The sequence below is a fragment of the Rattus rattus genome, chromosome X (genome assembly GCF_011064425.1).
Source record: "Rattus rattus isolate New Zealand chromosome X, Rrattus_CSIRO_v1, whole genome shotgun sequence".
NCBI lineage: Eukaryota > Metazoa > Chordata > Mammalia > Rodentia > Muridae > Rattus > Rattus rattus.
Genome location: NC_046172.1, coordinates 63,463,586 through 63,479,050, shown reverse-complemented (window position 1 = coordinate 63,479,050; position 15,465 = coordinate 63,463,586). Strand labels below are relative to the sequence as shown.

Genomic DNA, 15,465 nt, shown 5'->3' with positions numbered 1-15,465 from the left:
GTTTGGAACATATATGTTTAGGAGTTCAAGGCACTGACTGACTCACCTTCTCCATAAATGTACCAGTAGAAAATAGTTCAGCAGTGGTAAGTAGAACCGATTGGGGTTTTCATTTGGTTACTTTGCCTCTCCAAAACCTTTTTAGGGAGAGAGTTTTTGACAAAGCACTTAATCTATAAAATTTCTTCTTGGTGCTACCAAGATGGGTAAAAGTATTTACTCCGAACCCTGATGATCTGAGTTTCATCATTGAGACTCACATGGTCTAAGCAGAGAATGAACTATGTAATTGTTCTCTGAGCTTTGTGTAAGTGCCACAGCTGATAGATCTAGGAAGTGGGGAAAGGGCTGGTAGGAGGAGTGGGAGGTTGATAGGAATGGGAGGGAGATGAGAATGGGTGGGAGGACAGAGTAATCACACATGCACACACACACACACACACACACACACACACACACACACACGTGTAATAAAAGAAGGAAAATGTTCCTTAGTATTGGGTATAATAATCCACGTGTTACCTTACCACTTAGGAGGCTGAAAAGAAGGCTTGTGATTTCCAGTCCAGACTGGATTACATAAGGAAACCCTGCCTCAAAAAAGAAAAGGAAAATATTCCTTCTGGGAATATATGTGTGATACCTGCATCTGCCTGACTTTTGTAGATGTGATTGAAAATTTCAGAGACGACATCTCCAAATGAATGGAGAACTTAGACTTCACAAGGAGTGAGAAGAAAGGACTGTTGGCTACAAGGCCATTTCAGACATAGAGCAACAAGTCCAAAGAATTGAAAAAAAAAAAAACACATCAAGGTTCCAGCAAAATGGATAAGAGGATAATTTAAAAGTCTACTCCCCCAACTATGGTTCTAAGGTATATTTTTCTTTACCACTCTCTCTCTCTCTCTCTCTCTCTCTCTCCTTGACATGAAGAGTAATCTTCCTACTTTTTTTAATTTATTGTATTTTTTTTTTTTAGCTTTTAGGAACTTTATTTTCCTTCCACCTTTTTTTCCCTTTGCTCAGGTGAATGCAGAGCAGTTCAGGTCCACTCAGTGGTGGCTCCAACCCACTCAGTGGCCTGCACTATGGGAGCTGCTGGCCAGTCCTTAGTGGATGACTGCACACTCCAGTCCTCCGTGGAGAACTGCTGGGTGGGCACAGAGGGCACCTGTACACCCTCAGACCAGTCGGCCACCTCAGGCTGAGCAGGAGTGAACTCAGATGCTGGTGAGGTCTACTCATCCCGGAATTCCTCCTTAGTCATAGCCTTCTCAGCAGCAGCCTGCTCCTCCTTCAAAATTTCCTCTGGGTCTCTGTATAAGTAAAGATCAGGCATAACGACCCATGGATGCTCACCGAAGATAGTACTTTGCATGCAAAGTACTCCCTGGGCCAGCATCTACCACATCAGACCCACTGACTGAGCTCCCTTGTTGCATGGGATAGCGATGTCCACGAGTGCAGGGGAGAATCTCTGCATCACACAGAACAATGGTGGTGGGTGGTTGACATAAGAGGCCTTTTATGAGGGCCCTTAGTTAACCACTAGAAGCTGTGGCTCCCTGAAGGCTGCTTGGAACTGGTTAGTGAAGGTCCCAGGTATGAAGTGGCCAGCAATTGGAGTGGCTCCTGTGGCAGCAGTGAACTTCAGTACAGCTCGGGGCCAGCGTTTCCGGAAGAAATGATGCTAACGTCAGCAGGGTTCTCAGTGGCAACAATAGCACAAGCTTCGAGCAACAGCTTCCCCCAGGTCCTCTTCAGATTCATGGTATAGATACAGTCATTTTTTTCCTTTTGCAGATGTACCGCTCCATCTGAAACTCAAGGTTGGTGTCACCTAAGTGGGTTCCCGTAGCAAGGAATTTGAGAACATCCTCCTCCTTCATCTGAAGGACGTCAAGGGCTCCAGACATTGTGTAAGTTTCCCTTTTAAGTTACGATGGGAACCAAGATGAACACCATATGGACCGGTTCCCAGGTAGCGCGGAAAGGATTCCCATTTCTACTTAAATTTTAAGTCTAGATTTAAAGTTGTTACACTTGTAAGAGAAAGAAGGATGTATCTAGAATTGTCTTCCTTGATCCAAAGGTGACCTCAAATAAGAAATTCACTTCTCAGGATTGGGGATTTAGCTCAGTGGTCGAGCGCTTGCCAAACAAGCTCAAGGCCCTGGGTTCGGTCCCCAGCTCCGAAAAAAAAAAAAGAAAAGAAAAAAAAGAAAAAGAAATTCACTTTCAGAATTTGTTCTTCATTCTGAAACTTGGATGATTATACCTTCAAAAACTTTTCTATGGATTAAATAGATAATGTAGACCACATATTTACTAATTCCTAAGCATTTAAATAGGTAATTTGGTAGAAAAGGAAATTTTATTTGTCCTCTGTAAAAAAAATTCTATGACTTTCAAACTCCATCAGAGTATACTTCTACTCATTTATTCTGACCTGATCTACTAAAGCCATTGATCTTATAACTCAAAAGAAAAAGGATTGGAAAGACACTCAGTTGTTAACAGCACTTGCTGCTCCACAGAGAGCACAAGCTTAGTTCCCAGCATCTACATTGCTTCCTATAGCTTCTCTGTGATTCGAAAGTATTAGGGAATTAATGACCTCTTCCAGGCATACATGTAGCACATATACACACATGCAAGCAAAAAACACTCATACACATAAAATTGAAATGAATTAACTCAGAGAGAGAGAGAGAGAGAGAGAGAGAGAGAGAGAGAGAGAGAGAGAGAGAGAGAAGACAGACAAAAATTTCCTAATGCTGATTTGCTTTCTACTGGTTTAGCATTATTATGCTGTAAGTTTTGTAGAATCCCCAATGTTATCTTATCAAAGGATGGTTGTTGTCTACAGATGTGACTATATATTTCTGGTAATAGCATTGGTCATCACTGAGAGTTAGGTAAACGGATAATGGTAGAGCTGCACCGTTATTCGTTATTCTGCTTCTTTTCTTTTTTTCTTTTTTATTATTAGATTTTTTTTTACTTACATTTCAAATGTTATTACCTTTCCCAGTTTCCTGTCCATAACCCCCCTATGCCCCTCCCCACCCCCATCCAACCCCTTTACTGCGCCAACATTCCCCTGCACTGGGGGTCCAACCTTGGCAGGATCAAGGGCTTCCCCTTCCACTGGTGCCCCAACAAGACTATTTTCTGCTACATATGCAGTTGGAGCCCTGGGTCAGTCCATGTATAGTCTTTTGGTAGTGGTTTAGTCCCTGTAAGCTCTGGTTGGTTGGCATTGTTGTTTTTATGGGGTTGCAAGCTCCTTCGGTTCTTTCAAACCCTCCTCTAATTCCCACAAAGGGGGTCCAGTTCTCATTTCAGTGGTTTGCTGCTAGCATTGACCTCTGTATTGGACATGCTCTGGATGTGTCTCTCAGGAGAGATCTATATCCAGTCCCTTTCAGCATGCACTTTTTAGCTTTATCAAACTTACCTAATTTTGGTAATATATATGGGCCACATGTGGGGCCAGCTCTGAATGGCAGTTCCTTCAGTGGCTGCTCTAAACTTTGCTTCCATATCCCCTCCTATGGATATTTTCCACCCTTTTAAGAAGGAGGGGGAGCATCCCCATTTTGGTCATCCTTCTTGAGCTTCCTGTGGTCTGTGGATTGCACATTGGGTAATTCGAACTTTTGGGCTAATATCCACTTACCAATGAGTACATACCAAATGTATTTTTCTATAATGCATTATCTCACTCAGGATGATATTTTCTACTTGATTCCATTTGCCTATGAATTTCATAAAGTCATTGTTTTTGATAGCTGAGTAGTACTCCATTGTGGAGATGTACCACATTTTTTTTAATCCATTCCTCTGTTGAAGGGCATCTGGGTTCTTTCCAGCTTCTGGTTATTATAAATAGGGCTGCTATGAGCATAGTAGAGCATGTTACATTTTGGAGTTTTGGGTGTATGCCCAGGAGAGATATAGCTGGGTCCTCAGGCAGTGGAATGTCTAATTTTTGGGGGAACCTCCAGACTGATTTCCAGAGTGGTTGTACCAGTTTGCAATCCCACCAACAATGGAAGAGTGTTCCTCTTTCTCCACATCCTCGCCAGCATTTGCTGTCACCTGAGATTTTTATCTTAGCCATTCTGACTAGTGTGAGGTGGAATCTCAGGGTTGTTTTGAATTGCATTTCCCTGATGATGAAGGATGTTGAACATTTCTTTAGGTGGTTTTTGGCCATTCGATATTCCTCAGCTGAGAATGTTTTGTTTAGCTATGTACCCCATTTTTAATAGGGTTATTTGGCTCTCTGGAGTCTACCTTTTTGAGTTCTTTGTATACTTTGGATATTAGCCCTCTATCAGATATAGGATTGGTAAAGATCTTTTCCCAATCTGCTGGTTGCCCTTTTGTCCTAATGACAGTTTCCGGTGCCTTACAGAAGCTTTGCAATTTTATGAGGTTCCATTTGTCGATTCTTGATCTTAGAGGATAAGCAATTGGTGTTTTGTTCAGGAAATTTTCCCCAGCGCCCATATGTTTGAGACTCTTCTGCACTTTTTCTTCTATTGTTTGAGTGTATCTGGTATGATGTGGAGGTCCTTGATCCATTAGTTTTAAGCTTGCACATGGTGATAAGAATTTGATGGAATTGCATTCTTCATGCTGACCTCCTGTTGAACCAGCACCATTTGTTGAAAATGCTATCTTTCTTCCATTGCGGTTTTTAGCTCCTTTGTCAAAAGATCAAGTGACCATAGGGTGTGGGTTCATTTCTGGGTCTTCAATTCTGTTCCATTGATCTGTCTGCAAGTCTTTGTTCCAATACCATACAGTTTTTATGATTATTGCTCTGTAATATTGCTTGAAGTCAGGGATGGTGATTCCCCCAGAAGTGCTTTTATTGTTGAGTATAGTTTTTGCTATCCTGGGTTTTTTGTTATTGGGAATGAATTTGTAAATTGCTCTTCCTATCTCTATAAAGAATTGAGTAGGAATTTGATGGGGATTACATTTAATCTGTAGATTGCTTTTGGGGAAAAGGCCATTTTTACTACATTAATCCTGCCAGTCCATGAGCATGGGAGATCTTTCCATCTTGAGATGGACACTTTGCTGAAGTTGTTTATCAGTTCTCTGGTGGAACTTTTGGGGTTACTTAAGTATACTATCATATCATCTGCAAATAGTGATATTTTGACCTCTTCCCTTCCAATTTGTATCCCTTTGACCTCCTTTTGTTGACTGATTGCTCTGGCTAGGACTTCGAGAACTATATTGAATAAGTAGGGAGAGAGTGGGCAGCCTTGTCTAGTCCCTGATTTTAGTGGGATTGCTTCAAGTTTCTCTCCATTTACTTTGATGTTAGCTACTTTTTTCTGTATATTGCTTTTACTATGTTTAGGTATGGGCCTTGAATTCCTGATCTTTCCAAGATGTTTATCACATAGGGGTGTTGAATTTTGTCAAATGCTTTCTCAGCATCAAATGAGATAATTATGTGTTTTTTTTTCTTGAGTTTGTTTATATAGTGGATTATGTTGATGGATTTCAGTCTATTAAACCATCCCTGCATCCCTGGGATGAAGCTTACTTGATCATGATGGATGATCATTTTTATGTATTCTTGAGTTCAGTTTGCAAGAATTTATTGAGTATTTTTGCGTTGATATTCATAAGGGAAATTGATCTGAAGTTTTCTTTCTTTGTTGGGTCTTTGTGTGGTTAAGGTATAAGAGTAATTGTGGCTTCATTGATGGAATTTGGTACTGCTTTGTCTGTTTCTATTTTGTGGAATAGTTTGGACAGTATTGATATAAGGTCTTCTATGAAGATCTGATAGAATTCTGCACTAATCCCATCTGGTCCTCGGCTCTTTTTTGTGTTGGGAGAGTTTTAATAACTGCTTCTATTTCTTTAGGAGTTATGGGGTTGTTTAGATGGTTTATTTGTTCTTGATTTAACTTTGGTACCTGGTAACTGTCCAGAAAATTGTCCATTTCCTCCAGATTTTCCAGTTTTGTTGAATATAGGCTTTTGTAGTAGGATCTGATGATTTTTTTTATTTCCTCAGATTCTATTGTTATGTCTCGCTTTTCATTTCTGATTTTGTTAATTTGGATACACTCTCTGTGACTTCTTGTTAGTCTGGCTAAAGGTTCATCTATCTTGTTGACTTTCTCAAGAACCAGCTCCTGGTTTTTGTTGATGCTTTATATATTCCTTTTTCATTTCTACTTGGTAGTTTTCAGACCCTAAGTTTGATTATTTTGCCTTTCTACCCTCTTGGGACTTATTTATTACTTTTTGTTTTAGAGCTTTTAGGTGTGGGTGTGATGAAGCTGCTGACATATGCTCTCTCCTGTTTCTTTCTGCAGTCACTCAGAGCTATGAGTTTTCCTCTTAGCACAGCTTTCATTGTGTCCCATAAGTTTGGGTATGTCGTATCTTCATTTTCTTTAAATTCTAAGAAGTCTTTAATTTCTTTATTTCTTCCTTCCCTAAGTTGTCATTGAGTAGAGTGTTGTTCAACTTCCATGTATATGTGGGTTTTCTGTTCTTATTGTTGTTATTGAAACCAGTCTTAGTCCATGTAGATCTGATAGGATGCATGATTATTTCATCTTTCCTGCATCTGTTGTGGCTCGTTTTGGGACCAATTATTTGGTCAGTTTTGGATAAGGTTCTATGAGGTGCTGATAAGAAGGTATATCCTTCTTATTTTAGTATAGAATGCTTTATAAATATCTGTTAAATCCATTTGTTTCATAAGTTCTTTTAGTTTCTCTATGTCTCTGTTTACTTTCTGTTTCCATGACCTGTCCATTGATGAGAGTGGGGTGTTGAAATCTCCTACTATTGTTGTGTGAGGTGCAATGTGTGCTTTGAGCTTTAGTAAGGTTTCTTTTATAAATGTAGGTAACCTTGTATTTGAAGCATAGATATTTAGTATTGAGAGTTCAACTTGGTGGATTTTTCCTTTGATGAATCCTTATCTTTTTTAATGACTTTTGGTTGAAAGTCAATTTTATTTGATATTAGAATGGGACTCCAGCTTGTTTCTTTGGGCCATTTGCTTGGAAAGTTGTTTTCCAACCATTTACTCTGAGGTAGTGTCTGTCTTTGTAGCTGAGGTGTGTTTCCTGAATGCAGCAAAATGCTGGGTCCTCTTTATGTATCCAATCTGTTAGTCTATGTCTTTTTATTGGGAAATTGAGTCCGTTGATGTTGAGAGATATTAAAGAATAGTGATTGTTCTTTCCTGTTATTTTCATTGTTAGAGGTGGAATTATGTTTGTGTGTCTCTCTTTTCATTTCATTGCAAGGACATTATACTCATGCTTTCTGTAACAGTGTCGTTTCTCTCCTTGTGTTGGAGTTTTCCATCCATTATCCTTTGTAGGGCTGGATTTGTAGAAAGATATTGTGTAAATTTGGTTTTGTCATGGAATATCTTGATTTCTCCATCTATGTTAATTGCGAGTTTTGCTGGGCTGGCATTTGTGTTCTCTTAGGGTCTGTATGACATCTGTCCATGATCTTCTGGCTTTCATAGTCTCTGGTTAGAAGTCTGGTGTAGTTCTTATAGGACTGCCTTTATATGTCACTTGATCTTTTTCCCTTACTGCTTTTAATATTCTTTCTTTGTTTTGTACATTTGGTGTTTTAACTATTATATGTTGGGAGGAATTTCTCTTCTGGTCCAATCTATTTGGAGTTCTGTAGTCTTCTTGTATGTTTATGGGCACCACTTTCTTTAGGTTAGGGAAGTTTTCTTCTATAATTTTGTTGAATCTATTTACTGGCCCTTTAACTTGGGAGTCTTCACTTTCTTCTATACCTATTATCCTTAGGTTTATCTTCTCATTGTGTCCTGGATTTCCTGTATGTTTTGGGCTAGGAACTTTTTGTGTTTTACATTATCTTTGACAGTTGTGTTGATGTTTTCTATGGTATCTTCTGCCCCTGAGATTCTCTCTTCTATCTCTTGTACTCTGTTGGTAATGCTTGTATTTACGAATCCTTGTCTCTTACGTTGGTTTTCTATATTCATTGTTGTCTCCCTTTGTGCTTTCTTCTTTGTTTCTATTTCCATTTTTAAATCCTGAAAGATTTTGTTCAGTTCCTTCATCTGTTTGGTTTGTGTTTTCCTGTAGTTCTTTCAGGGATTTTTGTGTTTCCTCTCTAAGGGCTTCTATTTGTTTACTTGTTTTTTTTCCTGCATTTGTTTAAGGGAGTTCTTTATGTCCTTCTTAAAGTCCTCCATCATTATCATGAAATGTGATTTTAAATCTAAATCTTGCTTTTCCGGTGTGTTTGTTTACCCAGTATTTTTTTTTTTTTGGTGGGAGAACTGGGCTCTGATGTTGCCAAGTAATCTTGGTTTCTGTTCCTTAGGTTCCTGTGCTTGCCTCTAGCCATTGTATCTAGTGTTTGCTTGTCTTGCTGTTTCTGAGAGTGACTTGACCCCCCTGTAGGCTTCTGTGTCAGCACTGCTGTAGAATTGTTTTCCTGTTTTCTTTCAGCCTTTTCTGAGAACAGGTGCTCTGATTTCAGGTGTGTAGGCGCACCTGGTGACTGTCTTTCAACTGTAGGCACCGGCAGGAATTAGAAAGGTCCTGCCCCTGATTGCTCCTAGGTCCTTGCCTTGCACTCAGGGGACACAGTTGGCACTAGGCGATTCCCTCTTGGGTCTGGAATGTGGGCAGGGGGTAGTCTCTTCTGACGTCTCAGGATTGTCCATACTTTTGAGGGTCCAGCTCTCTCCCCCATGGGATTTAGGTTCAGGGAGCTCTTTGGCCAGTTCAGTTCCATCCTGGGCACAGACCAGAACTGCAGGTACTGGCAGATGACTATTCCTATATTCCTTTGTCTAGAGGCACTGTGCATTTTCCCCTTGTTCCAGAGATGTGGGCAGAGGTGTGCAGAAGTGACAGTCTGTCCTGTGGTCTCACAATGTCTGCACTTCTGGGTGTTCAGCTCTCTTCCCCATGGGATTTGGGTGCAGGGAACTGTGGGATGGTATCAGTTCACTTCCGGGCAGAGCCAGGAACAGGAAGTGCTCTGACCCAGAGGACTTCTGCCTCTGTGTGTCCTGAATCCACCAAGCAGGTCACTTGGTAGTAGAAAAGTGGTTTTTACCTCTGCTCTCAGGTGTGTAGGCACTCCTGGAAATGGTCTTCCAACTCTAGGCATGGGCAGGGATCAGAAGGGTCCTGCCTTTGATTGCTCCTAGGTCCTTGCACCCAGGGGCACAATTGGCACTAGGTGTTTCTCTCTTGGGTCTGGAATGTGGGCAGAGGAAGTGTCCTCTCGCTTCTCAGGAGTATCCACACTTCTGAGGTTCCAGCTCTCTCCCCCATAGGATTTGGGTTCAGGAAGTTGTTTGGCCAGTTCAGTTCCATCCTGGGTGCAGACTAGCACGGCAGGTATCAGCAAACTGACTGTTCCTATATTCCTGTGTCCAGAGGCAGTGTGCAGTTTCCCCTTGGACCAGGGATGTGGGCAGAGATGTGCAGAAGTGGCAGTCTGTCCTGTGGTCTCAGGGTGTCTCTCTGCTTCTTTTCCATCTTGTGGATTGTATTCCATCCCATGGCCTCTGGAGAGAAGTTGTTCATCACTAGTAGGGTCTATCCTCAGGTTGTTCAGTGTAATGCCAGTATTTTGAAAGTTGAATACATTGATGCAGTTTGCTATGTACTTAGTAGATAGCTAATAGATATTTCCTTCTAGTGTTGCCTGTTGTCTATAATCTTTATGATTTTCCCATTGTTATTACCCCTACCATCAGTTCCTCTCTAGAAAATAAATGGAATGTATCTGAACACTTCATAATACAGACATTCCTACTTCTTTCAGTCTCCCCCTTCTCGTTGTCAATCCCTTACTCCTGAGCACTAACCTACTGCCACTTGATTCCTTTTGTTTTTTATGATCATGTCTCCCATCCATTTTATTATCCCCATTCCTCAAAATAATTGCTCAGTTTTTTGTTTTTTCTTTTTTTTGTATTTTATTGACAGAGCTGTTTGTTATCCCACCTATCACTTTACAAGGCTGATAAGGTTCATTATTGGAACAGTTGTTCTATAAAAGTTCAAGGGGTCAAAGAGTGAGGATTACATGTTGCTTCTTGTGATAGGAGGAAGCAGAACCAATAAAAAGAAAAAAATAACTGCCAATGTTTTTCAATATCATCGACCATAATCTGTTTTTGGCCTGACAAGAAAAATGCAAAAACTATTGTTAATGTGCAACATGTCCCAACAAGCAATACAATTAGGATGCAGGCAAGCTCTTTTAAACAACTCTCCTTAAGCCATGATTTCTTAGCACATGAAACATGACATCTCTGTTCAGTATATTATTCAACACCTTTGTTACAGCATGCTAGACTGGAAATTCTCACTTGATGACTTGATTTTGGTGCCACCAAATTAAAATATTTATAAAAGAAGAACTTAAAGCAATAAATAAGCTTGTTAAATCTAAGGCCTCAGTCAGATGTCTTTCTTGAATTGTTTGGTAAATGTTCCTTTACAAGAGAAAGTAATCTTTGTTTCCTTTATTTGGTGATATTTAATTTTCATTTGTTGTTTGTTTCCATACCTGACTTCTTTAGCATACTTGAAGATCTTTGTTTTTTCATATAATTCCAAATCCTCAAAAAAGATGAGGTAAAAGGAAGAGTAGCCTCCTCCTCCTCTTCCTTTTCTTCCCCCTTTTTCTTCTACTATCTGTTGTCAAAAGTTAGGAAATATTTAAGTTGTTTTCAAGCCTCCAATGTTATAATATTCCATCTTGGAATGATTCTTGCTACCCTCAAGGGATTTAAAAGACATGTCTGTTTTCTTCAAGAGTCTCTAGGCCCTGGATTTGATCTCCTCCCTGGGGTAGTACAGGAAGAAATATAAAGTTCTGATCATCTTGTTTGTTCCTCCTAGTTAGAGTATTGGTTTGTATCACCATAGCCAGTTTTATATAGTGCTGGGGATTGGACCCAGGACCTACTGCTTGCTAACCAAACATGCTTCAAATTGAGCTACTCCCCTATGTCTGTCTTCTTAGAGTAACACCTAAAATGTGATCCTCTTTACCTCTGTACTAGTATATAAAAACACCTCCGTAGAACTCATTAATGATTTGTGAAAGAGTAAATTATATTTTCCTCTATCTTCAACTGCACCTGTATTTTTATTTGAACCTATTAATTGAACTTTATCATCTTTATTGTAAGTGTTTGCTAGCTATAGCCACTTTCTAAGAAGTGACGTAAATGTAAAAATAATAGGGAGCTTAATGTCTTTGGATATATAGTAATTTACCTTCCTGAAATAATCATTTCTATATCTGTTTGGGAAAAAGTACTTGGAGTTTTAAATTCAGAAGTTGTTTTTTTTAAACTTTGTTCTACCTCTGTAAAGAGAATGTGCAAGTTAAGTACAATTATCTAAAAAGAATTGAAGTCAGCAGGAGAATACTTGAGTGTAACTCCAACCCTGCCACCTTAGCTCTCAGAGCTCTATGACCTAAAGCAAATTGTTTAACTCCTTTTAACTTCAGTAGTTGTGGCACCTTTATAAGGGTAACACAATGATTTCTCTCCCTCCTCTCTCACATATATATATATATATATATATATATATATATATATATATATATATATATAAAATGTTACATAGATGTTACATTGGTTTGAATATGTTGGTTACCACTGACTCATATATTTAAATGCTTGGTCATTAGGAGGTGGTGATATTTGACAGGGCTTAACATGTATGACCTTGTTGGAGGAAATGTGTCACCGGGGATGGGATTTGTGGTTTCAAATGGTCAAGGTAGTACCAGTGTTTTCTTTCCCTGCTACCTTCAGATCCAGATGTAGACAGCCACCATGTCTACCTGCCATGAGGCTAACGGACTGAATCTCTGAAACCGTAAGCCAGTCACAATCAAATGCTTTTCTTTATAAGAGTTGCCATGGTCTTGGTATCTCTTCAGAGAAATAAAACAATGACTAAGTCAGAAGTTGGTACCACAGAGATGAACAGGATATTGCTTTGACAGGCCTGATCATGCTGCTTTTTGGTAGAATTTGAAATTTGGGGCTTTGGATTAGGAAAACTGTTGAAGCTTTAAGTAGGGCTTAATGGGCCATACTAATAGGAGCAGGAAAGTCTGTGGGGCTAAAAACAATGTAGATTGTGGTGGCCCAGCTCAAAAGATTTGAGAGGAAAAGACTATTAAAAAGAGGTCTAAAATTGCATTATTTTGGTGAAGAATTTGGCTGCTTTCTTCCCTGTCCAAAAAAAAAAATAGCCTGAGGCTAAATTGAAGAGTTTGGGATTAATGCCATTGGCAAAAGAATTTTTTAATTGGATATTTTCTTTATTTACATTTCAAATGTTATTCCCTTTCCCAGTTTCCCCTCCACAAAACCCCTATGCCATCCTCCTCCCCCTGGTTGTATGAAGGTGCTCCTCCACCCACCCCTCCCTCCCTCCCTCCTTCCCACCCTGGCATTCCCTATACTGGGGCATCTAGCCTTCACAGGACTAAGGGCCTATCCTCCCATTGATGCCCAACAAGACCATCCTCCGCTACATATTCAGCTGGAGCCATGGATTCCCCCACTGTGTACTCTTTCTTGGTGATTTAGTCTCTGGGAGCTCTGAGAGGTCTGGTAGGTTGATATTGTTGTTCTTATGGAGTTGCAAACCCCGTCGATTCCTTCAGTCCTTTCTCTAACTCCTCCACTGGGGACTCCATTCTCAGTTCTATGGTTGGCTGTGAGCATTTGCCTCTGTATTTGTCAGGCACTGGCAGAGTCTCTTGGGTGACAGCTATATCAGGTTCCTCTCAGCATGCATTTCTTGGCATCTGCATTAGTGACTGTGTTTAGTGTCTGTATATGGGATGGATCCCCAGGTGGGTTAGACTCTGGATGGCCTTTCCTTTAGTCCCTGCTTCACATTTTGTCTCTGTATTTCCTCCCTGGAGTATTTTGTTTCCCCTTCTAAGAAGGACTGAAGCATTCACTTTGGTTTTCTTTCTTCTTGAGCATTATGTGGTTTGTGTATTGTATCTTGGGTAATCCAAGCTTTTGGGCTAATATCCACTTATCAATGAGTGCATACCATGTATGTTCTTTTGTGACTGGGTTACCTCACTCAGGGTGATATTTTCTAGTTCCATCTATTTGCCTAAGAATTTCATGAAGTCATTGTTTGAATAGCTAGAGTGTAGTATTCCATTGTGTAAATATACCACATTTTCTGTATCCATTCCTCTGTTGAAGGACATCTGGATTCTTTCCAGCTTTTGCCTATTATAAATAAGGCTGCTATGAACATAGTGGAGCATATGTCTTTGTTATATGTTGGGGCATATTTTGGGTATATGCCCAAGAGAGATATACCTGGGTCCTCAGGCAGTGCAATGTCCAATCTTCTGAGGAACCTCCAAACTGATTTCCAGAATGGTTGTCCCAGCTTGCTATCCCACCAACAATGGAGGAGCATTTCTCTTTCTCCACACCCTTGCCAGCATCTGCTGTCACTTGAGTTTTTGATCTTAACCATTCTGACTGGCGTGAGTGGAATCTCAGAGTTGTTTTGATTTGCATTTCCCTGATGACTAAGGATGTTGAACATTTCTTTAGGTGCCTCGATGCAGAGGAGATTTGTGCCTTTTAGTGGTTGCTCTTATGTAAATCTATAATGAAAAGGAGTAATCTGAACAAAGAAAAGTACAAAATGTATAGTTTGAGGAGAAATGGAGCACCAGGAAGTATAATAGAGCTAAGTCTAATATTAACTCAAGGAGTTAAAGTTTGAAGAAAAGACTGATCCTAAACGGAATAAAGAAGTAGTGACTTCAGGGCAAGACTCCACACAGCTAAGCTACCAACTTGTGAAAAGGAATCAAAGAAAAGTTAACTCAGCGAAGGAAATCGTCAAAAACAGACAGCTGATGAAGATTTAATTGAGGTAGAGGGGCACGTTCAAGTCTCAGCAAGCAGCTTCAACCACATGGTTTTGGCTTTAGAGTAGAGGATAGGAGAAAAGGATTGTGGAATCTCCCTTCTGTGATGAAGGAAAGTCACTGAGGTCAGACATGTGTTGAGGATGTGAGGATGTCCCTGCATGGTGGCCCAGAGAAGCTATTTTATGATGCTGTAATGTTGAAGCCTAAATTGCTTTGGAGACCTCAAGATGTTGGAGATGCCAGAGATGTAGGATAACTGCTGAGGAAAGCTGCAAAATAAGTGTGGAACAAGCCAGAGAGAGAGAGAGAGAGAGAGAGAGAGAGAGAGAGAGAGAGAGAGAGAGAGAGAGAGAGAGAGAGAGAGAAGATCTGAGGAGAGCTTTGACATCAGACATGGACATGAAGAGGAATTTGCCAACTGGATTTTGGTCTTGATTTGGCCCAGTATTTCCTCACTATGTTCCCTTTACTACATTTTGGAATGGTAATATGTATTCTGTGCCAGTGTATGTTAGAAGTAAATATTCTGTTTTTTGATTTTGATTTTATAGCAGGTTACAGTTAAGAGATTGTCACAAGTCTCTGAAGAGCCTTTGGACTTTTAAACCATGTTGGGACTGTTATAGACTACAGGGATTTTTGAAGTTGGACTGAATGCATTTTTACACTATGATATGGCTACAAGCCTCTGGGGACCAGGAAGTGAATGTGGTGGTTTGAATAGGAATGCCCCCACGTGCTTATATATCTGAATGTTTGGTTATGAGGGAGTGGTGCTGCTTGACAGCAATTAGGAGAAATGACCTTGGAATAGGTGTGGTCTCATCAAAAGAAGTGTATCACTTGGGGGTGGGCTTTGGGGTTTCAAATGCACAAGCTAGGTTCCGTGTCTTCCTGCTGCCTTCAGGTCTGGATGTAGAACTCTCAGCTACCGTGTCTGTTGTATGCTGCCACGTTCCCTACTATTAGGATAATGTACTAAACCTCTGAAAGTATAAGCAAGCCCTAACTAAATGTTTCCCTTTGTAAGAGTTGCTGCAGTTGAGGTGTCTTCCCAGCAGTAGAACAGAACTGCAATTTTTTGTGTGCCCATTTGTTTCTTTTCCCTGGGTTCCAGCTCAGGCTAAGGTTGTATAATGAAAAAGGCTTACTTTTATAAAAGTACATTGGGGGTCTATGTTTTTCTCAGGAATATGATATCCTTTATTCTTTCTTTCTGTGTTTAAAATAATTTACGGAAATTGAATTAAAGCACTTAGTTCCTTTGTGTTTGAATTCCCCCCCATCTTTATTAAATTGGGCATTTCTTATTTACAGCTCAAATGTTATTCCTTTTTCGGGTTTCTATGCCAACATCCGCCTAAACCCTCCCCCTCCCCTTCTCTATGGGTCTTCCCCTCCCAATCCTCCCCCATTACTGCGCTCCCCACAACAATCCCATTCACTGGGGGTCCAGCCTTGGTAGGACCAAGGGATTCCCCTTCCACTGGTGAT

General features: G+C 40.2%; 1 pseudogene; it reads right to left on the bottom strand.

Annotated features, from left to right (window-relative positions):
- Positions 1–1,045: 1,045 nt before the first annotated feature.
- On the bottom strand, positions 1,046–1,919 carry LOC116888885 (annotated as a pseudogene).
- Between the last annotated feature and the right edge of the window lie 13,546 nt (positions 1,920–15,465).